The following is a 23,887-nucleotide window of genomic DNA, read 5'->3' on the forward strand; positions in this document are numbered from 1 at the left end:
CGGTGTGAGAGTGTTCCAGGACAAATACATTGGGCCCCGAGACACAACAATCAATGAAGGCCGGGGAGCGACAGGCCGCTCAAAGAGGCCGCTTTTAAGGACTGTCTTGAAGGAGGAAAGAGAGGGAGAGGTTTAGGGAGGGAGTTCCCGAGCTTGGGGCCCAGGCAGCTCAAGGCACGGCCACCGCTGGTGGAGCGATTATAATCCGGGATGGTCAAGGCCAGAATTAGAGGCTATCTCAGGGGGAGGGCCGGGGGTTGTGAGACTGAAGGAGATCACAGAGATAGGGAGGGGCGAGGCCGTGGAGGGATTTGTAAACCAGGAGGAGAATTCTGAAATCGAGGCGTTGCTGAACCGGGAGCCAATGTAGGTCAGTGAGCACAGGGGTGGTGGGTGATCCTTACCAACGGATCCATTACACACCCAATCCACGTCCAGACCGGGCTGGGTCATCGCCCCAACCCTCTAAACATAGAAACATAGAAAATAGGTGCAGGAGTAGGCCATTCGGCCCTTCGAGCCTGCACTGCCATTCAATGAGTTCATGGCTGAACATGCAACTTCAGTACCCCATTCCTGCTTTCTCGCCATACCCCTTGATCGCCCTCGTAGTAAGGACTATTATGTGGATAAATGTGAGGTTATCCACTTTGGTGGTAAAAACAGAGAGACAGACTATTATCTGAATGGTGACAGATTAGGAAAAGGGGAGGTGCAACGAGACCTGGGTGTCGTGGTACATCAGTCATTGAAGGTTGGCATGCAGGTACAGCAGGTGGTTAAGAAAGCAAATGGCATGTTGGCCTTCATAGCGAGGGGATTTGAGTACAGGGGCAGGGAGGTGTTGCTACAGTTGTACAGGGCCTTGGTGAGGCCACACCTGGAGTATTGTGTACAGTTTTGGTCTCCTAACTTGAGGAAGGACATTCTTGCTATTGAGGGAGTGCAGCGAAGGTTCACCAGACTGATTCCCGGGATGGTGGGACTGACATATCAAGAAAGACTGGATCAACTGGGCTTGTATTCACTGGAGTTCAGAAGAATGAGAGGGGATCTCATAGAAACGTTTAAAATTCTGATGGGTTTAGACAGGTTAGATGCAGGAAGAATGTTCCCAATGTTGGGGAAGTCCAGAACCAGGGGTCACAGTCTAAGGATAAGGGGTAAGCCATTTTGGACTGAGATAAGGAGAGACTTCTTCACCCAGAGAGTGGTGAACCTGTGGAATTCTCTACCACAGAAAGTTGTTGAGGCCAATTCACTAAATATATTCAAAAAGGAGTTAGATGAAGCCCTTACTACTAGGGGGATCAATGGGTATGGCGAGAAAGCAGGAATGGGGTACTGAGTTTGCATGTTCAGCCATGAACTCATTGAATGGCGGTGCAGGCTCGAAGGGCCGAATGGCCTACTCCTGGACCTATTTTCTATGTTTCTATGATTACATCTAACTCCTTTTTGAACATATTTAGTGAATTGGCCTCAACAACTTTCTTCTCAATCTTCCTCGCTGCCATGCTCCACCTCTACACTCAACAAGCTCCCCGCTGGAGTGGAACTAAACTACAGAACCAGTGGGAACCTGTTTAACCTTCGTCATCTCCAGGCCAGGTCCAAGAACACCCCAACCTCTGTCGTCGAGCTACAGTACACGGACGACGCTTGCGTCTGCGCACATACAGAGGCTGAACTCCAAGTCTTAGTCAACGTATTCACTGAGGCGTACGAAAGCACAGGCCTTACGCTAACCATCCGTAAGACAAAGGTCCTACACCAGCCTGTCCCCGCCGCACAGCACTACCCTCTGCCCCCCCCACCCCAGTCATCAAGATCTACAGTCCGGCCCTGGACAACGTGGACCATTTCCCATACCTCGGGAGCCTCTTATCAACAAGAGCAGACATTGGCAACGAGATTCAACACCGCCTCCAGTGCAGCATTCGACCGCCTGACAAAAAGAGTGTTTGAAGACCAGGCCTTCAAATCTGCCACCAAGCTCATGGTCTACAGGGCTGTAGTAATACCCGCGCTCTTTAATGCTTTAATGGTTCAGAGACATGGACCATGTGCAGAAGATACCTCAAGTTGTTGGAGAAATACCACCAACAATGTCTCCGCAAGACCCTGCAAATCCCCTGGGAGGACAGATGCACCAACATTAGCGTCCTCGACTAGGCCAACATCCCCAGCATTGAAGCACTGACCACACTTGATCAGCTCCGTTAGGCAGGCCATATTGCTCGCATACCAGACACAAGACTCCCAAAGCAAGCGCTCTAGTCGGAACTCCTTCACGGCAAGCGAGCCAAAGGTGGGCAGAAGAAATGTTACAAGGACACCCTCAAAGCCTCCTTGATAAAGTGCATCATCCCCACTGACAGCTGGGAGTCCTTGGCCAAAGACCGCCCTAAGTGGAGGAAGTGCATCCAGGAGGGCGCTGAGCACCTTGAGCCTCGTCGCCGAGAGCATGCAGAAATCAAGCGCAGGCAGAGGAAGGAGCGTGTGGCAAACCTGTCCCACCCTCCCTTTCCCTCAACGACTATCTGTCCCACCTGTGACGGGGACTGTGGTTCCCCTATTGGACTGTTCAGCCACCTAAAGACTCATTTTTAGAGTGGAAGCAAATCTTCCTCGATTTCGAGGGATTGCCTATGATGATCCTTCAGGATCTGTCCTTTCCCAACACTCTCCAGTTGTGACGAACCGTTAACTCTGTTGCTGCCCACAGATGCCTGAGCCGCGGACACTTCCAGCATCTTCTGTTTGTGTCGCCAGAGACACTTTCCCTTTAGCACCGCGCGCCCTGGATTGTTCGCTGATTGATTGATTGGTGCTGCAGCCCCTCCCCCGTCGCTGATTGGTGCGGAGCAGCGCGCGCTGGGTGGGCTGGTGCCCCATGCCGCCTCGCCATTGGCTGCGGGCTGAGTGTTGCACGGGTTGGAGGTTTGTTGGCAGGCTCCGCTCGTGGCCTTTGAGCTCGGTGGCCCGGGTGAGGTGGGGCGGAGTTGTGCGCAGGCGCGGGGCCAGCCTATTGTGGGAGATTACCCGCGGACGGACGACATTTCACAGCTGCCGCGGAGGATGGAGGAGCGGCCCGGGCAGCGTGCCCAGCCTCCCTGCGGACTCACATACTCACGGACACGCGCGGGCAGCCAGATTATGTCGCAGAGTCGGTGGCAGATGCAGGGCACCTTCGGGCGTGGACTAGCCTTGGTTACTGTTGGGGGTTGCGGGCGTTCGGCTGCCATCTTTGGGTAGCACGGGTCCGCCCACCGCGGGGAGCAGGGAGCGACAGGGGCGGGGCTTCCTCGACGTCGCAATGCGTTCCATTGTCCCGCTGCAGGATGGGGACTAGTGACATGAATACATGGGAACATAAGAAATAGGAGATGAGTCGGCCATTTGGCCCCTCGAGCCTGCCACCATTCAATAAGATGATGGCTGCAGCATCTGGGGTGGTTCTCCTTGGAGCAGTGAAGGTGCAGGGCAGGTTTAACAGGTGCTCACAATCAGGAAGGCTTTTGATTGAGTCAGGGAACAGAGTGGTTCTGCTCACACAATCAGAGAATGGTTACAGCACGGAAGGCCATTCGGCCCGTCGAGCCCTTGCCGGCTCCCAGCGAGTCCCACTGCCCCGCCCTTTCCCCCAGCCCTGCAAATATTTTCTTTCAGATACTTATCCAACTCCCTTTTGAAAGCTGTGATTGAGTCTGCCTCCACCTCCCTTTCAGGCCGTGCATTCCAGATCCTAACCACTTGCTGCATAAAAAAGATTTTTCTCACATCGCCTTTGGTTCTTTTGCCAATCACCTTAAATCCGTCTCCTCTGGTTCTCGACCCTTCCGCCAATGGGAACAGTATCTCTCTATCTACTCTGCCCTCACCCCTCCTGATTTTGAACACCTCTATCAAATCTCCTCTCAACTTTCTCTGCTCCAAGGAGAACAGCCCCAGCTTCTCCAGTCAATCCACGTAACTGAAGTCCCTCATCTCGTGAATCATTCTTGTCAATCTTTTCTGTACCCTCTCTAAGGCATCACATTCTAATGTGCGGTGCCCAGAATTGAACACAATGCTCCAGTTGAGGCCGAACCAGTGTTTTATAAAGGTTCATCATAACCTCCTTGCTTTTGTACTCTGTGATGCCCAGGATCCTGTAAACTTTTTGAACTGCTTTCTCAACCTGCCCTGCCACGTTCAGTGATTTGTGCCCATATACCCGCAGGTCTCACTGTTCATACACCCCCTTTAGGATTGTACCCTTTAGTTTATATTGCCTCTTCTCATTCATTTAATCATGCTTCTCTAATTTTATTTCTTAAATCAGATTGACAGCCTCATTTTATATCTTCCTCCGAGCCTCTCGACTTCATCTGTCAGCGTAATGTTGACGAGTGGTGATTGATTACCCTGGGAACCAACAGAAAGAGAGCTCAGAAGCCGGAGGGCCAAGGGAGCAGCGTGTTCTGCAACCAATCGCGGTGCTTGAGGAGTGGATCCTGAGTCGGCCAGTCAGGTGAGTTTGTGCTTTGAACAATTAATTTTTTTAAAGTTAAGTCGAGATTTCTTTTGTCAACAAAACAGTTTAACATTTGTCAGCATTTTATTTCCATGGATTTCCTATTATGAGTTTCAGACATTTCAGTGCCAAGTGGACCAGGTGTTTAACGGTCATTCATTTCCCTCTTTCCATGTCGCTGTTTGTTAAAGGGTCAGAGATTGATTTCCCCTCATTATGCATTCGTAGTAGTTAAAGTAACATCCTTCCTATTGGCAGTGAGTCACATTCTGTGCGCGATGGCTGGTGGCATCAGCCTTTAAAATACTCAGTCCTTTTGTTCAAACTCTCCAGGGCCTAACCCTCCCGATCTCTGTAACCTCCTCCTGCCCACAAACCCTCTTAATAGTTTGTTTTCTTTGGAACAGAGGAGGCTGAGGGAAGACCTTAATGAGGTGTATAAAATTATGAGGGGACTAGATAGAGTGGATAGGAAGGACCCATTTCCCTTCACAGAGGGGTCAGCAACCAGCAGAACTTTTTAGCCAGTATGTAGCAAGCCCAACAAGAGAGGGGGAAGTTCTGGACTTAGTATTAGGGACTGAAGCTGGGCAGGTGGAAGGGCTATCAGTGGGACAGCATGTTGGTGCTAGTTAGATTTAGGGTGGTTATGGAAAAGGACAAAGATAGACCAGGAATAAAAGTTCTCAATTGGGGAAAAGCCAATTTTACTAAGCTGAGATGTGATTTAGCCAAAGTGGACTGGAAACAGCTACTTGAAATGGTGAGAGATTGGGAAATGTTAGTGTTCAGAGGGAGCTTGGTGTCCTTGTACACAAATTATAAAGTTAATATGCAGGTACAGCAAGCAATTAAGAAAGCAAATGGTATGTTGACCTTTATTACAAGTGGATTTGAGTACAAGAGTAACGACGTCTTACTGCAATTATATAGGGCCCTGGTGAGACTACAGCTGGAGTACTGTGTACAGTTTTGGCTGCTTAACTAAGGAAAGATTGAGGACGGCAACGAAGGTTCACCAGACTGGACAATCCCCCCATCCCAGGAATTCAATGAGGAGAGATTGAGTAGACTAGGCATATATTCTCTAGAGTTTAGAAGAATGAGAGATGATCTCATTGAAACATACAAAATTCTTACAGGGCTTGACAAGGTAGATGCACGGAGGATGTTTCCTCTGGCTGGGGAGTCTAGTACCAGGGGTCACAGTCTCAGAATAAGAGGTTCGCCATTTAGGACTGAGATGAGGAGAAACTTCTTCACGAAGAGGATGATTCTTTGGAATTCTCTACCCCAGAGGGATGTGGAAGCTCAGTCGTTGAGTATGTTCAAGGTAGAGATCGCGAAAGTAAATCAGTCTCAGAGCAGTGGGAGGCATTCAAGGAGGAGATAATGAGGGTTCAGAGGAAGTATGTTACCTTAAGAAAAAGGGTGGGACTAATAAATCTAGAGCCCTCTGGATGTCAACATAACAATTAGGAGCAGGAGTAGACCATAAGGTCCCTCAAGCCTGCTCCACCATTCAATAAGATCATGGCTGATCATCGACCTCAACTCCACTTTCCCGCCTGGTCTCCATATCCCTTGATTCACCGAGAGTCCAAAAATCTATCTATCTCAGCCTTGAATAGACTGAGCATCCACAGCCCTCTGGGGAAGAGAATTCCAAAGATTCACAACCCTCTGAGTGAAGAAATTCCTCATCCCTGTCTTAAATGGCCTACCCCTTATCCTGAGACAGTGCCCCCTAGTTCTAGACATTCTAGCCGGGGGAATCAACCTCTCAGCATCTAACCTGTCAGTCCCCTTCAGAACCTTGTATGTTTCAATGAGATCACACCTCATTATTCTAAACTCGAGAGCGTATAGGCCCATTCTACACACTGTCTCATCATAAGACAGCCCACTCATCCCGGGAATTAATCTTGTGAACCTTTGTTGCACTGTCTCCAAGCCAAGTATTTCCTTCCTTAGATAAGGAGACCAATACTGTGCACAGTACTCCAGGTGTGGTTTCACCAAGGCCCTGTACAATTGTAGCAAGACTTCCTTACTCTTATACTCCATCCCCTTGCAATAAAGGACAACATACCATTTGCCTTCCTTATTGCTTGCGTACCTGCACACTCACTTTCTTTGTTTCTTGCACGAGAACACCCAAATCTCTCAACACCAACATTTAAAAGTTTCTCACCATTTAAAAGATATTCTGTTTTTCTATTGTTCCTACTAAAGCGAATAACCTCACATTTCCCTACATTATACTCCATCTGCCACCTTACTGCCCACTCGCATAATCTATCTATATATCTTGCAGACTCTTGTGTTCTCACAACTTACTGTCCCACCTAGTTCTGTATCATCAGCAAATTTGGATACATTACACTCGGTCCCTTCATCTAGGTCATTAATCATAAAATCATCAACATTTACAGCATGGAAGGAGGCCATTTCGGCCCATCATGTCCGTGCCGGCCGACAAAGAGCTATCCAGCTCCTTGGTACGTAGCTCTGTAGGTGACAGCACTTTAAGTGCGCATCCAAGTATTTTTTAAATGTGGTGAGGGTTTCTGCCTCTATCACCCTTCAGGCAGTGAGTTTCAGACCCCCACCATGCTCTGGGTGAAGACATTTCCGTTTGTATCTCCTCTAAACCAATAACTTTAAATCTATGCCCGCTGATTGTTGACCCCTCTGCCAAGGGAAACAGGTCCTTCCTATCCACGCTATACAAGCCTCTCATAATTTTATACACTTCAATCAGGTCTCCCCTCAGCCTCCTCTGTTCCAAAGAAAACAGACCCAGCATCTCCAATCTTTCATCATAGCCAAAATTCTCTAGTCCAGGCAACATTCTTGTAAATCTCCTCTGTACCCTTTCCAGTATAATCACATATTTCCTGTAATGTGGTGACCAGAACTGCACACAGTATTCCAGCTGTGGCCCAACCAGTTCAAACATAACCTCCCAGCTCTTGTATTCCATGTCTCGACTCATAAAGGCAAGTATTCCATATGACTTCTTAACCACCTTATCTACCTGGCCTGCCACCTTCAGGGATCTGTGGACCTGCACTCCAAGGTCCCTTTGTTCCTCTACAATTTTCAGTGTCGTACCACTTAATGTGTATTCCCTTGCCTGGTTAGACCTCCCCAAATACATTACCTCACACTTATCCAGATTGAATTCCATTTGCCACTTTTCTGCCACCCTGACCAGTACATTGATATCTTCCTGCAGTCTGCAGCTTTCTTCTTAATTCTCAACCGCACAGCCTATTTTAGTGTCACCTGGATATTTCTTAATCATACCCCCCAACATTCAAGTCCAAGTCATTGATATACACCACAAAAAACAAGGGACCCAGAACTGAGTCCTGTGGAACCCCACTGGAAACAGCCTTCCAGTCACAAAAACACCCATCAATCATTATCCTTTGCTTCCAGCCTGAGCCAATTTTGGATCCAACTTGCCACTTTGCCCTGGATCCCATGGGCTTTTACTTTTGTGACCAGTCTGCCATGTGGGAATTTATCAATTCCTATCACTAAGGAGGTGGTACTCAGTAAAGGCGAATAAATCTCCTGGACCTGATGGCTTGTATCCTAGGGTGTTAAGAGAAATAGATGCAGGAATAGTGGATGCACTGCTTGTAATTTACCAAAATTCCCTGGATTCTGGGGAGATCCCAGCAGATTGGAAAACTGAAAATGGAACATTCCTATTTAAAAAAGGAGGCAGACAAAAAGCAAGAAACTATAGACCAGTTAACCTAACATCTGTGATTGGGAAAATGTTGGAGTCCATTATTAAAGAAGCAGTAGCAGGACATTTGGCAAAGCAAAATTCGGTCAGGCAGAGTCAGCATGGATTTATGAAGGGGAAGTCATGTTTGACAAATTTGCTGGAATTCTTTGAGGATGTAACAAACAGGGTGGATAAAGGGGAACCAGTGGATGTGGTGTATTTGGACTTCAAGAAGGCATTTGCCAAGGTGCCACATAAAAGGTTACTGCACAAGATAAAAGTTCACGGGGTTGGGGGTAATATATTAGCATGGATAGAGGATTGTCGAGCAGAAAACAGAGAGTCGGGATAAATGGCTCATTCTCGGGTTGGCAGTCAGTAACAAGTGGTGTGCCGCAGGGATCAGTGCTGGGACCCCAACTATTTACAATCTATATTGACGACCTGGAAAAAAAGGATCAAGTGTAATGTAGCCAAGTTTGTTGCCGATATTGTCATGTATCCTACATGGTTACTGCTTGTACTATTACAAGGTGTGCCACCAGAGGGCACTGCAGTGGGAGACGTGCAGGTTACCTGTACAGATGTGCCTGGCCTAGTATAAAAGGCAGGCCACCAGGTGTGATCTTCACTCTAGAGTTATCAATAAAGGACTAAGGTCACTACAGTTCAAGTACAACACATTGCCTCATGGAGTCATTATCAGAGCATCCCAAGACACAACAGATAAAAGATGGGAGGAAAAGCAATGTGTAAGGAGGACACAAAAAATCTGCAAAAGGACATAGATAGACTAAGTGAGTGGGCAAAACTTTGGCAGATGGAGTATAATGTAAAGTGTGAGGTGATGCACTTTGGCAGAAAAAAAATCAAAGAGCTAGTTATTATTTAAATGGAGAAAGATTGCAAAGTGCTGCAGTACAGCGGGACCTGGGGGTACTTGTGCATGAAGCACACAAGGTTAGTATGCAGGTACAGCAAGTGATCAGGAAGGCCAATGGAATCTTGGCCTTTATTGCAAAGGGGATGGAGTACAAAAGCAGGGAATTCTTGCTACAGTTATCATCATCATCATAGCCAGTCCCTCAGAATCGAGGAAGACTTGCTTCCACTCTTAGACTGTTAGGTGGCTGAACAGTCCAATACGAGAGCCACAGTCCCTGCCACAGGTGGGACAGACTGTCGTTGAGGGTAAGGGAGGGTGGGACAGGTTTGCCAGCGCTTGTTTTCTGCATGCATTCGGCGACAAGACTCGAGGCGCTCAGCTAAAGTTATACAGGGTATTGGTGAGGCTACACCTGGAATACTGCGTACAGTTTTGGTTTCCATATTTAAGAAAGGATATACTTGCTTTGGAGGCAGTTCAGAGAAGGTTCACTAGGTTGATTCTGGAGATGAGGGAGTTGACTTATGAGGATAGGTTGAGTAGGTTGGGCCTCTACTCATTGGAATTCAGAAGAATGAGAGGTGATCTTATCGAAATGTATAAGATTATGAGGGGGCTTGACAAGGTGGATGTTTCCACTGATAGGGGAGACTAGAACTAGGGGGCATAATCTTAGAATAAGGGGCTGCCCATCTAAAACTGAGATAAGGAGGAATTTCTTCTTCGAGGGTTGCGAATCTGTGAAATTCGCTGCCTCAGAGAGCAGTGGAAGCCGCGACATTGAATAAATTTAAGACAGAGAAAGACAGTTTCTTAACCGATAAGGGAATAAGGGGTTATGGGGAGCGGGCAGGGAAGTGGAGCTGAGTCCATGATCAGATCAGCCATGATCATATTAAATAGCGGAGCAGGCTCGAGGGGCCGTATGGCCTACTCCTGCTCCTATTTCTTATGATCTGATGTTCTTAAAAGCTTTGCTAAAATCCATATACACTACATCATATGCTCTACCCTCATCGACCCTCCTTGATACCTCCTCTCAAAATTCAATCAAGTTAGTCAGACACGACCTTCCCTTAACAAATCCATGCTGACTGTCCTTGATTAATCCATGTGTTTCCAAATGAAGATTTATCCTGTCCCTCATGATTTTTTCCCAATAATTTTCCCACCACTGAGGTTCCGAGGTGATGTCAGGAAGCACTTCCTCACACAAATGGTGAGAATCTGTTTCTCTTGGCTCGAGAGTCTAGAACTAAGGGTTATAGTCTCAGGATACGGGGTCGGCCAGTTAGGACTGAGCTGATGAGAAATTTCTGCACTCAGAGGGTCATCAATCTTTAGAATTCTCTAACCCAGAGGACTGTGGATGCTGAGACATTGAGTATATTCAGGGCTGAGATAGAACGCTGTTTGGACACTAAAGGAATCATGGGATACAGGGATAGTGCGGGAAAGTGGAGCTGAAGTACAAGATCATCCTGGATCTTATTGAATGGTGCAGCAGGCTCGAGGGGCCGTATGGCCTACTCCTGCTCCTATTTCTTATGTTCTTAAAGTGTTGTGGAAATCCGGAACTCTTTTCACCATAAAACTGAGGCTGGGGGCCAATTGAAAATTCCAAAACAGTGATTGATAGATTCTTCTTAGGCAAGGGTATTAAGGGCGATGGAACCAAGGCAGGTAGACGAAGTTAAGATACAGATCAGCCACGATCTAATTGAATGGCGCATCAATTACCTCTGGATCATCAGTGTATTCCATCCCCTGGCCCAGACAGGGGCATGATCAGCTCTCCTGCTGTGTCGTACAATGCAAACCTTCCTTGGGAACAGATCTGGCTCCACAGTTGAGGAATGTGTGAATGTCCCTCTTCCTTCTTGACAGGGACCATTGAAGGTGTGCATGGCCGGTTTCCGGAGCCATTACCTGTGTTGATTAGATCGATAGCAGGTATCCTGTATCATTGTCTCTGATGTCCTTCCAGTCTCTCAATAAGTCATCGTTTCGCTGCAATGCTTGAATGAAGCTCTTACTGTATAGCCCACCCTCTGGGTTTTTGTACTGAGGTTTGGTTTTTATTAACCAGTCCCACCGTCCGTGGGTTTTATATTCTATTCTACAGTCCATTTTATAGTTTGGGGGTGGGGGGGCCAGATCCTACATGCCTTTACCCACTGAGCCATTGGGAGGAGGGTCCAGTGACCCTGCTGGAAAATGCATGTGTGAGGCATCAGGTGAGGACAGTGGAATAGCCTGTCAACACTCACTGTCGAAGTTCATATATGGAGTTTGGGCACATGGGTCACATATGGAGAGAAACTGGTGAGTGTAGAACTAAACCCAGCCAGAATCAGCACCTTCAGGGGAGGAGAGGGAGGGGAACCAGTGAGTGTAGAACTGAACCTAGCTAGAGTCAGCACCTTCAGGGGAGGAGAGGGAGGGGAACCAGTGAGTTTAGAACTGAACCCAGCCAGAGTCAGCACCTTCAGGGGAGGGGAACCAGTGAGTGTAGTACTGAACCCAGCCAGAGTCAGCACCTTCAGGGGAAGAGAGGGAGGGGAACCAGTGAGTGTAGAACTGAACCCAGCCAGAGTCAGCACCTTCAGGGGAGGAGAGGGAGGGGAACCAGTGAGTGTAGAACTGAACCCAGCCAGAGTCAGCACCTTCAGGGGAAGGGAACCAGTGAGTGTTGAACTGAACCCAGCCAGAGTCAGCACCTTCAGGGAAGGGGAACCAGTGAGTGTGAAACTGAACCCAGCCAGAGTCAGTACCTTCAGGGGAGGGGAACCAGTGAGTGTAGAACTGAACCCAGCCAGAGTCAGCACCTTCAGGGTAGGAGAGGGAGGGGAACCAGTGAGTGTAGAACTGAACCCAGCCAGAGTCAGTGCCTTCAGGGGAGGGGAACCAGTGAGTGTAGAACTGAACCCAGCATAGGATATTAAGGGAATCAAGGGATATGGGGATAGTACAAGAAAGTGGAGTTGCGATAGACAATCAGCCATGATCTTATTGAATGGCGGAGCAGGCTCGAGGGGCCGAATGACCTACTCCTGCTCCTAGTTCTTATGTATGTTCTTGTGTTCATTCACGACTGGATGTGGTGGGACTGCAGAGCTTTGATCTGATTCATTGATTGTGGGATTGCTTAGCTCTGTTTATAGCATGCTGCTTAGAATGCATGTAGTCCTGTGTTGCAGCTTCCCCAGGCTGGTACCTCATTTTAAGGTACACCTGGTGCTGCTCCTGGCATGCTGTTCTGCACTCCTAATTGAACCAGGCTTGATGGTAATGTTAGAGTGAGGGATATGCCGGCCCAGATTGAGGTGGAATACAATTCTGCTGCTGCTGATGGCCCACAGCACCTTATGGATGCCCAGTTTTGAGCTGCTAGATCTGTTCTGAATCTTTCCCGTTTAGCACGGTGATAGTGCCACACAACACATTTGAGAGTGTCTTCGGTGTAACTTTGTCTCCACAATGACTGTGTGCGGTGGTCACTGCTACCAATGCTGTCATAGACAGATGTATCTCCATGTGGGACAGACTCGATACACCAGATGGTCTTTACCTGTCCGTCATTGTTGGTATCTGCGACAGGTAGATTGGTGAGGACGAGGTCAAGTAGGTTTTTTCCTCGTGTTGGTTCTCTCACCATCTGCTGCAGGCCCAGTCTGGCAGATATGTCCTTCAGGACTCGGCCAGCTCAGTCAGTAGTGGTACTACCGAGCCACTCTTGGTGATGGACATTGAAGTTCCCCACCCAGAATACATTCTGTGCCCTTGCTACCCTCAGTGCTTCTTCCAAGCTTAAACCAGTGTGAGTAATAGAGTAGATTAGATTATAATGTGAGATGTTTTACCTGTAATTGTGAAACTACAAGAATTAACAGCAGGCAGGGTAGTTTAGGAATAATGAGAAAATTACTGAAGAAAAGTAACTGCTGGGAACCAGGGAAAGTGACCTTGTAAATCACAGATTAGAGAAGTTCCAGCTGTCTTTTCCTCACTTCCTGCCCAAACCCAGCAGAGAAGACAAAGAAGAGTCCGGTGCCAGAGGTGGATCAGTGCAGGGTATAAAAGTGAGGGGAGACTGATGTAAGGGGGCAGTGAGGACTGGAGACACCGGAGATCAAACTCAGGGCGCCCGAGGTTCCATCCAGCGGGCTGACCTGGTGTCAGTTACTGTGGACACGTGGGACTTGCATGTTTACTCTGATTGGTGGATCAGTATAAGGTACGGCAGTCGACTGAGAAACTGCTCATCTTATATTTCTTATTAAGGTATTAAAGTTGCTAACACTGGACTCTTGAACCTGCTAATTAATAAAACAAGGCATTAGCTAGAATCTTACACCCCCAAATCTCTCTACCCCTCCACTCCTTTTAAAATTTTACCATTTAATATACATTTCTCTCTTTTTCTTCCTCCCAAAATGTATCGCATCAGATTTCTCTGCACTAAATTTCATCTGACATCTACCTGTCTCATTTACAAACCTGTGCATTCAGACTGAACTCTCAGTCCTCTTCACAGTTCCCCACGTTCCCCATTTATGGCGTGATCTGGAGATTTTGATCATACTGCAGGTCTGATCACCGATTTTTAAAATAATTTATTTATGAACATTATTTATTGTCCCTCTGGCCCCAATCTCGATGGGATGACAAAATTAAATTCAGTTTCCCCAATTTGGACTTTCAATTATTGGAAAAAATTCTGAGGGACAGGATAAATCTTCATTCAGGGACAGTCAGCACGAATTGGTTAATGGAAGGTCGTGTCTGACTAACCTGATTAAATTTTTTGAGGAGGTCGCACGGAGGGTCAATGACGGTGTTGTGTTTGATGTCGTGTCTGTGGATTTTAGCAAGGCTTTTGATAAGGTCCCACATGGCAGACTGGTCATGAAAGTAACAGCCCACGGGATCCAGGGCAAAGTGGCAACTTGGATCCAAAATTGGCTGAGGTAGGAAGCAAAGGTTAAAGGTCAATGGGTGTGTTTGTGACTGGAAGGCTGTTTCCAGTGGGGTTCCACAGGGCTCAGTACTAGGTCCCTTGCTTTTTCTGGTATACATCAGTGATTTAGACTTGAATGTAGGGGGTATGACTACGAAGTTTTCAGATGATACGAAAATTGGCCGTGTGGTTAATAATGAAGAAGAAAGCTGTAGACTGCAGGAAGGTATCAATGGACCTATCAGGTGACAGATCAGGGGCAAATGGAATTCAATCCGCAGAAGTGTGAGGTAATGCATCTGGTGAGGGCCAACAAGGAAAGGGAATACACAATAGATGGTAGGACACTGAGAAGTGTAGAGGAACAGAGGGACCTTGGAGTGTACGTGCACAAATCCCTGAAGGTAGCAGGACAGGTAGATAAAGTGGTTAAGAACACATACGGGATACTAGACTTTATTGGTCAAGGCATAGAATACAAGAGCAGTGAGGTTATGCTTGAACTGTATAAAACACTAGTTAGGCCACAGCTAGAATACTGCGTGCAATTCTGGTCACCACATCACAGGAAAGAGAGGGTACAGAAGAGATTTACGAGGATGGACTGGAGAATTTTAGCAATGTGGAAAGATTGGCCAGGCTGCGGTTGTTTTCTTTGGAACAGTGGAGGCTGAGGGGAGACCTTATTGAGGTGTATAAAATGATGAGGGGCCTAGATAGAGTGGATAGGAGGGATCGATTCCCCTTAGCAGACGGGTCAATAACTAGGGGCATAGATTTAAAGTAATTGGTAGAAACATAGAAATCCACAGCGCAGAAGGAGGCCATTTCAGCCCATCGTATCCACACCGACCGACAAAGAGCCACACGACCCTCGGTCAGCAGCCCTGAAGGTTACATATAAACCAATGAACAATGGCGGAAAGAGCACCCGGGCCAACCAGTCCGCCTCACACAACTGCGACATCCCTTGCACCGAAACATTCTACACTCCACCCCAACCGGAGCCATGTGATCTCCTGGGAGAGTTAAAAAAACAATTTAAAAACCCAGGCCAATTGGGGAAAATAAAATCTGGGAAAATTCCTCTCTGACCCATCCAGGAGATCACCCTGGCCGTATTCGATTCCCTGCAGTACTTACCATTGTATCTGCACCAGCCAACACGAGGTTATCCAATCTAATCCCACTTACCAGCTCTAGGTCCGTAAGCCTGCAGATTACGGCACTTCATGTGGTGAGGGTTTCTGCATCCACCACCCTTCCAGGCAGTGAGTTCCAGGCCCCCACAACCCTCTACGTGAAGCCTCTCCTCAAATCCCCTCTGAGCCTTCCACCAATCACCTTAAAACTATGCCCCCTCCTAATTGACCCCTCCACCAAGGGAAATAGGCCCTTGCGATCCACTATATCCAGGCCCCTCAAAATGTTGTCAATGAGATCTCCTCTCAGCCTCCTCTGCTCCAATGAGAACAAACCCAGCCTATCCAATCTGTCCTCATAGCTAAGATTCTCCATTCCAGGCAGCATCCTAGTAAATCTCCTCTGCACCCTCTCGAGTGCAATCACATTCTTCCTATAATACAGCAACCAGAACTCCAGCTGTGGCCTAACCAGAGTATTATACAATTTAAACATAATCTCCCTGCTCTTGTATTCTGTGCTTCGGCCAGTAAAGACAAGCATTCCGTATGCCTTCTTAACCAGCGTATCCTCCTGGCCTGCTACTTTCAGGGATCTGTGGACTCGCACTTCGAGGTCCCTTTGATCATTTACCGCTTAATGTGTATACCTTTTCCTTACTAGTCCTCCCAAAGTGCATTACCTCACACTTCTCCGAATGTAATTACATTTGCCACTGCTCTGCCCACCTGACCAGTAGATTGATATTCTCTGACAGTCCATGACTTTCCTCTTCATTATCAACCATACAGCCAATTTTAATATCATCTGCAAACGTCATAATCATATTCCCTATATTCAAATCTAGATCATTGATGTATACCACAAAAAGCAAAGGACCCAGTCCTGAGCCCTGTGGAACCCCACTGGAAACATCCTTCCAGTCACACAAACATCCATCAACCATTACTTTTTGCTTCCTACCTCACAGCGAATTTTGGATCCAACTTGCCACTTTGTTCTGGATCCCACGGGCTTTAACCTTCGTGACCAGTCTACCATGTGGGACCTTATCAAAAGCTTTGCTAAAGTCCATATACACTACGTCGTATGCACTACCCTCATTGATCCTCCTGGTTACCTCCTCAAAAAATTCAATCAGGTTCGTCAAACACAATCTTCCCTTAACACATCCGTGCTGACTGTCCCTAATTAATCCCTTACCTTTCCAAATGTAGATTTATCCTGTCTTATGGGATCTTTTCCAATAATTTTCCACCACTGAGGCTAGGCTGACAGGCCTGTAATTACTCGGTCTAGCCCTTTCTCCCTTCTTAAACAAAGGTACCACATTAGCAGTCCTCCAGACCTCCGGCACCATGCCCAAATCCAAATAGGACTGGAAAATGATGGTCAAGGGATCTGCTATTTCCTCTTTTACTTCGCTCAACAGCCTGGGATGCATTTCATCTGGGCATGGGGTCTTAGCTACTTTCAAAGCTGCTAAACCCCTAAGATAAAGGTACGCGGAGTCAGAGGAAATGTATTAGCATGGATCGAGAATTGGCTGGCTAACAGGAAGCAGAGAGTCGGGATAAATGGGTCCTTTTCAGGTTGGAAATCGGTGGTTAGTGGTGTGCCACAGGGATCGGTGCTGGGACCACAACTGTTTACAATATACATAGATGACCTGGAAGAGAGGACAGAGTGTCGTGTAACAAAATTTTCAGATGACACAAAGATTAGTGGGAAAGCGGATTGTGTAGAGGACACAGAGAGGCTGCAAAGAGATTTAGATAGGTTAAGCGAATGGGCTAAGGTTTGGTAGATGGAATACAATGTCGGAAAATGTGAGGTCATCCACCTTGGGGGAAAAAAAAACAGTAAAAGGGAATATTATTTGAATGGGGAGAAATTACAACATGCTGCGGTGCAGAGGGACCTGGGGGTCCTTGTGCATGAATCCCAAAAAGTTAGTTTGCAGGTGCAGCAGGTAATCAGGAAGGCGAATGGAATGTTGGCCTTCATTGCGAGAGGGATGGAGTACAAAAGCAGGGAGGTCCTTCTGCAACTGTATAGGGTATTGGTGAGGCCACACCTGGAGTACTGCGTGCAGTTTTGGTCGCCTTACTTAAGAAAGGATATACTAGCTTTGGAGGGGGTACAGAGACGATTCACTAGGCTGATTCCGGAGATGAGGGGGTTACCTTATGATGATAGATTGAGTAGACTGGGTCTTTACTCGTTGGAGTTCAGAAGGATGAGGGTGATCTTATAGAAACATTTAAAATAATGAAAGGGATAGACAAGATAGAGGCAGAGAGGTTGTTTCCACTGGTCGGGGAGACTAGAACTAGGGGGCACAGCCTAAAAATATGGAGGAGACAATTTAAAACCGAGTTGAGAAGGAATTTCTTCTCCCAGAAGGTTGTGAATCTGTGGAATTCTCTGCCCAAGGAAGCAGTTGAGGCTAGCTCATTGAATGTATTCAAGTCACAGATAGATAGATTTTTAACCAATAAGGGAATTAAGGGTTATGGGGAGCGGGCAGGTAAATGGAGCTGAGTCCATGGCCAGATCAGCCATGATCTTTTTGAATGGCGGAGCAGGCTCGAGGGGCTAGATGGCCTACTCCTGTTCGTAATTCTTATGTTCTTATGTTCTTATGTGCCGCAGGCCCAGACTGGCAGTTATGCCCTTCAGGACCTGTGCTCTTAGCTCATCCCCCTTATTCACTATACTCCTTGTATTAAAGTATAGACCATTTAGCACAGGAAAACCTCCTTGATTACTACTTACTAACCCCTGTTTCCTCTGTTTTACAGATTCTCTTTCTAAATTCTTGCTATCCAATTTCTGCTTTACTTCCTTTCCTATTGAATGTGTTCTCAGGTTCCCATCCCCCTGCCAAGCTAGTTTAAACTCTCCCCAACAGCACGAGCAAAGCTCCCCGCGAGGATATTGGTCCCGGCGCTGTTGAGGTGCAACCCGTCCGGTTTGTACAGATCCCATCTCCCCCAGAAACGGTCCCAATGCCTCAGGAATTTAAAGCCCTCCCTCCAACACCAACTCTCCATCCTCTCTAACCTTCTATTCTTGTACTCATTAGCACGTTGCACCGATAGTAACCCGGAGATTACTATCTTTGAGGTCCTACCCCTTAATTTTCTTCCTATCTCCCTAAATTCTGCCTGTAGGACCTCATCCCTCTTTCTACCTATGGCGTTGGTCCCGATATGGACCACGACCTCTAGCTGTTTACCCTCTTCCCTCCCCCCCCACCCCCCCCACAATTCTCTGCGTCCGCTCTGTGACGTCCTTGACCCTGGCACCAGGGAGGCACCATACCATTCTGGAGTCATGTCTGCGGCCACAGAAACATCTCTCGGTTTCCCTAACTATAGAATCCCCTATCACTAGAGCTCTTTTATTCTTCGTCCCTCCCCCCTGTGCAGCTGAGCCACCCGTGGTGCTTTGGAATTGGCTCCGGTTGCACTCCCCAGAGACACCATCGCCCTCACCGATGCTCAGAAGTGACTATCGGTTTGAAAGCGAGATGGACTCACGGGGGGACTCGTGCACTACCTGCCTCGTGTTCTTACTCTGTCTGGTGGTCGCCCACTTCCCCTCTGCCTGCACACTTTTAAGCTGCAGGGTGACCACCTCCTGAAAGGTGCTATCCATGTAGCTCTCAACCTCGCGGATGTACCGTATTGACTCCAGCCACCGCTCAAGCTCCGAAATGTGGAGCTCGAGTAGTTGAAGCTGGAGACACCTCCTGCACAGTCACTGACACCAATCCCCTTCTGTCTGATATAAACCCACCCCACAGTCACTGACACCAATCCCCTCCTGTCTGATATAAACCCACCCCACAGTCACCGACACCAATCTCCTCCTGTCTGATATAAACCCACCCCACAGTCACTGACACCAATCTCCTCCTGTCTGATATATACCCACCCCACAGTCACTAACACCAATCTCCTCCTGTCTGATATAAACCCACCCCACAGTCACTGACACCAATCCCCTCCTATCTGATATAAACCCACCCCACAGTCACTGACACCAATCTCCTCCTGTCTGATATAAACCCACCCGACAGTCACCGACACCAATCCCCTCCTATCTGATATAAACCCACCCCACAGTCACTGACACCAATCCCCTCCTGTCTGATATAAACTAACCATCATCATTATAGGCAGTCCCTCAGAGTCGAGGATGACTTGCTTCCACATTAAAAATGAGGTCTCAGATGTCTGTTAAGTCCAATGCGGGAGCTACAGTCTCTGTCGCAGGTTGGACAGACGCTGGTTGAAAGTACGTTGGTTGAAGTGCCGGTTTGTTGAAGTGCTTGGGTTGTCGTGCGCTCCTTCCGCCGGATGCGCTTGGTCTCTGCTTGCTCCAGGTGAAGAGACTCGAAGTGTTCGACGCCCTCACGGATTATTCTCTTCCACTTTGAGCGATCTTGCGCCAGGGATTCCCAGGTGTTGGTGGGGATGTTGAACTTCTTCCAGGTGGCCTTGAGGGTGTCCTTGAAGCGTTTCCTCTGCCCCCTGGAGCTCGCTCACCGCGTTGAGGCTGTCGAGTAGAGCTCTTGCTTTGGGAATCTCGTATGGGGCATATGCACAATATGGCCTGCCCATCGTAGCTGATCGAACGTGGTCAACACTTCAATGCTGAGGATGTTGGCCTGTGCGAGAACAGACGTTGGTGCACCTATCCTGCCAATGGATTTGCAGGATCTTCCGGAAGTAGCATTGATGGTACTTCTCCAGTGCTTTGATGTGCCTACTGTACATAGTCCATGTCTGAGAAGCACGTATGAGGGCAGGCAGATATCACTACTGCTCGGTAGACCATGAGCTTTGTGCTGGTTTTAAGGTTCTGATCTTCAAACACTCTATTCCTTCGGCGACCAAAGGCTGCGCTGGGAACTGAAGGCAGTGTTGCACTACGTCATCGATATCTGCCCTTGTTTACAGTCGGCTCCCGAGATATGAAAAATGGTCCACATTGTCCAAGGCCTCATCAAGGATTTTGATAATCGGGAGAGGGTGGGGTACAGTGCTGTGTGGCGGGGGCAGGTTGATAGAGCACCTTTGATTAATGGGTGTTTAGTGTAATGCCTATGCTCTCAGATGCTACGGTGAACGTGTTGATGATGGTTTGGAGTTCGTCCTCCGAGTGAGCGCAGACGCAGGCATCATCTGCATATTGTAATTCGAGGACAGAGGATGGCACGACCTTGGATCTGTTCTGAAGGCGATGGAGGTTGAACAGTTTCCCGTTTGTTCGATAGATTATCTCCACTCCAGCGGGAAGCTTACTGACGGTGAGATGTAGCATTGCAGCAAGGAAGATCGAGAAGAGCGTTGGTGCAATGACACAGCCTTGCTTCTCCCTGGTCCGTACATGAACTGGGTCTGTGGTGGATCCATTGGTCAGGATTACGGCTTGCATGTTATCATGAAGCAAGCAGAGGATGGTGACAAATTTTTGAGGACAGCCGAATTTGTAGAGTACACTCCATAATCCCTCACGGTTGACAGTGTCAAAGGCCTTTGTCAGGTCAAAGAATGTTGAACCAACCCCACAATCACTGACACCAATCTCCTCCCATGTGATATAAACCAACCCTTGTCACTGACACCAAGTGAACTGGGAAAATATGTAAAAGGGTAGGACTGTAGAAACGCAATGGCAAACATTTAAGGAGATATTTCATAACTCTCAGCAAAGATTTATTCAAGTGAGAAATAAAGATGCTAAGAGAAGGATGAACCATCCCTGGCTAACTCAGGAAGTAAAGGATGGTATCAAATTGAAAAAGCATATAATGTTGCGAAGGACAGAGGAAGGCCTGAGGATTGGGACATTTTCAGAAACCAGCAAAGGAAGACTAAAAAATGATAAAGACAGAGAAGATAGCAGATGAGAGCAAACTAGCAAGAAATATAAAAACAGACAGTAAGAGTTTCTACAGGTATACAAAAAGGAAACGAGTAGCTAAAGTAAACATTGGTCCCTTAGAAGATGAGACTGGAGAATTAATAATGGGAAACATGGAAATGGCAGAGATTTTATATCGGTCTTTACGGCAGAGGATACTAAACATCCCAACAGTTGATAATCAGGGAGCTATTGATGGGGGGAGGGGGGACTTAAAACAGTCACTATCACTAGAGATAAAGTACTAATCAAACTAATGGGACTAAAGGTGGACAAGTCCCCTGGACCTGATGACATGCATCCCAGGGTCTTAAAAGAAGTGGCTGTAAAGATAGTGGATGCATTGGTTGTAATCTACCAAAATTTCCTTAATTCTGGAGAGGTCCCAGCGGACTGGAAGATCGCAAATGTTACACTGCTATTGAAGAAAGGAGGGAGACAGAGAGCAGGAAACTATAGACTAGTTAGCCTACCATCTGTCATTGCGAAAATACTGCAGACCATCATCAAGGAAGTAGTCGCAGGACATTTAGAAAATCGTATTGCAGTTAAGCAGAGTCAGCTTGGTTTTATCTCAGATCGTGACCATCTTTAAAAAAGGGGACAAGTGCGACTGCGGCAATTACAGGGGAATCTCCCTGCTATCAGCCACTGGGAAAGTTGTCGCAAGAGTCCTCCTCAACCGTCTTCTCCCTGTGGACGAGGAGCTCCTCCCAGAGTCACAGTGCGGATTTCGTCCACTACGGACATGATCTTTGCAGCGCGACAGTTGCAGAAAAAATGCGGGGAACAGCGCCAGCCCTTATACATGGCCTTTATCGACCTGACAAAGGCCTTTGACACTGTCAACCGTGAGGGTCTATGGAGCGCCCTCCTCCGTTTCAGCTGCCCCCAAAAATTTGTCAATATCCTTCGCCTGCTCTACGATGACATGCAGGCCGTGATCCTTACCAACGGATGCATTACAGCCCGAATCCACGTCTGGACTGGGGTCAAACAGGGCTGCATCATCGCTCCAACCCTCTTCTCAATCTTCCTCGCTGCCATGCTCCACCTCACAGTCAACAAGCTCCCCGCTGGAGTGGAATTAAACTACAGAACCAGTGGGAAGCTGTTTAACCTTCACCGCTCCAGGCCAGGTCCAAGATCACCCCAACCTCTGTCGTTGAGCTACAGTATGCGGACGACGCCTGCGTCTGCGCACATTCTGAGGCTGAACTCCAGGATATAGTCGATGTATTTCCTGAGGCATACGAAAGAATGGGCCTTACGCTAAACATCCGTAAGACAAAGCTCCTCCGCCAGCCTGTCCTCGCCGCACAGCACTGCCTCCCCAGTCATCAAGATCCTCGACAACATGGACCATTTCCCATACCTCGGGAGCCTCTTATCAACAAAAGCAGACATGGCTGAGGAGATTCAACACCATCTCCAGTGCGCCAGTGCAGCCTTCAGCCGCCAGAGGAAAAGAGTGTTTGAAGACCAGACCCTCAAATCTACCACCAAGCTCATGGTCTACAGGGCTATAGTAATACCTGCCCTCCTGTATGGCTGAGGCATGGACCACGTACAGTAGACACCTCAAGTCGTTGGAGATATATCACCAATGATGTCTCCGCAAGATCTTACAAATCCCCTGGGAGGACAGGGACACCAAAATCAACATCAACGTCCTCATCCAGGCCAACATCCCCAGCACTGAAGCACTGACCACACTCGATCAGCTTCACTGGGCAGGCCACATAGTTCGCATGCCAGACACGAGACTCCCAAAGCAAGCACTCTATTCGGAACTCCTTCATGGCAAACGAGCCAAAGGTGGGCAGCGGAAACGTTACAAGGACACCCTCAAATACCTCCCTGAACAAGTGCAACATCCCCACCGACACCTGAGAGTCCCTGGCCAAAGACCACCCTAAGTGGAGAAAGTGCATCCGGGAGGGCACTGAGCACTTCCAGTCTCAACGCCGAGAGTGTGCAGAAATCAAGCGCAGGCAGCGGAAAGAGCGTGCGGGAAACCAGTGCCACCCACCCCTTTCCTCAATGACTGTCTGTCCCACCTGTGATGGAGTCTGTGGCTCTCATATTGGACTGTTCAGCCACCAAAGAACTCACTTCAGGAGTGGAAGCAAGTCTTCCTCGATTCCGAGAGACTGCCTATGATGATGATGATGGTTTTATGAAAGGGAAATCATGTTTGACAAATTTGCTGGAGTTGTTTGAGGATGTAACGAGCAGAGTGGCTAAAGGAGATCCACTTGATGTATATTTCGATTTCCTGAAAGCATTCGATAAGGTGCCACACAAAAGGTTACTGCACAAGATAAAAGTTCACAGGGTTGGAGGTAATATATTAGCATAGACAGAGGATTGGCTAACTAACAGATAGTCGGGATAAATGGGTCATTTTCAGGTTGGCAAACTGTAACTAGTGGGGTGCCGCAGAGATCAGTGCTGGGGCCTCAACTATTTACAATTGATATTAATGACTTGGGTGAAGGGACCAAGTGTAATGTAGCCAAATTTGCTGATGACACGAAGATAGGTGGGAAAGCAAGTTGTTAGGAGGACGCAAAGCATTTACAAAGGGATATAGATAGGCTCAGTGAGTGGGCAAAAATCTGGCAGATGGACTATAATGTGGTAAAATGTCTGGTAGGAAAAATAAAAAAGCAAATTATTATTTAAATGGGG

General features: G+C 47.7%; 1 protein-coding gene and 1 long non-coding RNA gene across 7 annotated transcripts in view; one reads left to right on the forward strand and one right to left on the reverse strand.

Moving 5' to 3' along the window:
* Positions 1–23,887, reverse strand: part of LOC139232625 (uncharacterized) — a 973,018-nt gene that overhangs the window by 143,471 nt on the left and 805,660 nt on the right. The window lies entirely within an intron of this gene.
* The window catches only part of LOC139232608 (zinc finger protein 256-like), a 43,720-nt gene that overhangs the window by 12,736 nt on the left and 7,097 nt on the right, over positions 1–23,887 (forward strand). For all 6 annotated transcript variants that reach the window (XM_070863043.1, XM_070863041.1, XM_070863040.1 and 3 more), the window contains one exon: positions 4,328–4,516. The gene's annotated coding sequence lies outside the window, so the exon portion shown is untranslated. The remainder of the gene's footprint in view (positions 1–4,327; positions 4,517–23,887) is intronic.

The sequence above is a fragment of the Pristiophorus japonicus genome, chromosome 20, assembly GCF_044704955.1.
Source record: "Pristiophorus japonicus isolate sPriJap1 chromosome 20, sPriJap1.hap1, whole genome shotgun sequence".
Lineage (NCBI taxonomy): Eukaryota > Metazoa > Chordata > Chondrichthyes > Pristiophoridae > Pristiophorus > Pristiophorus japonicus.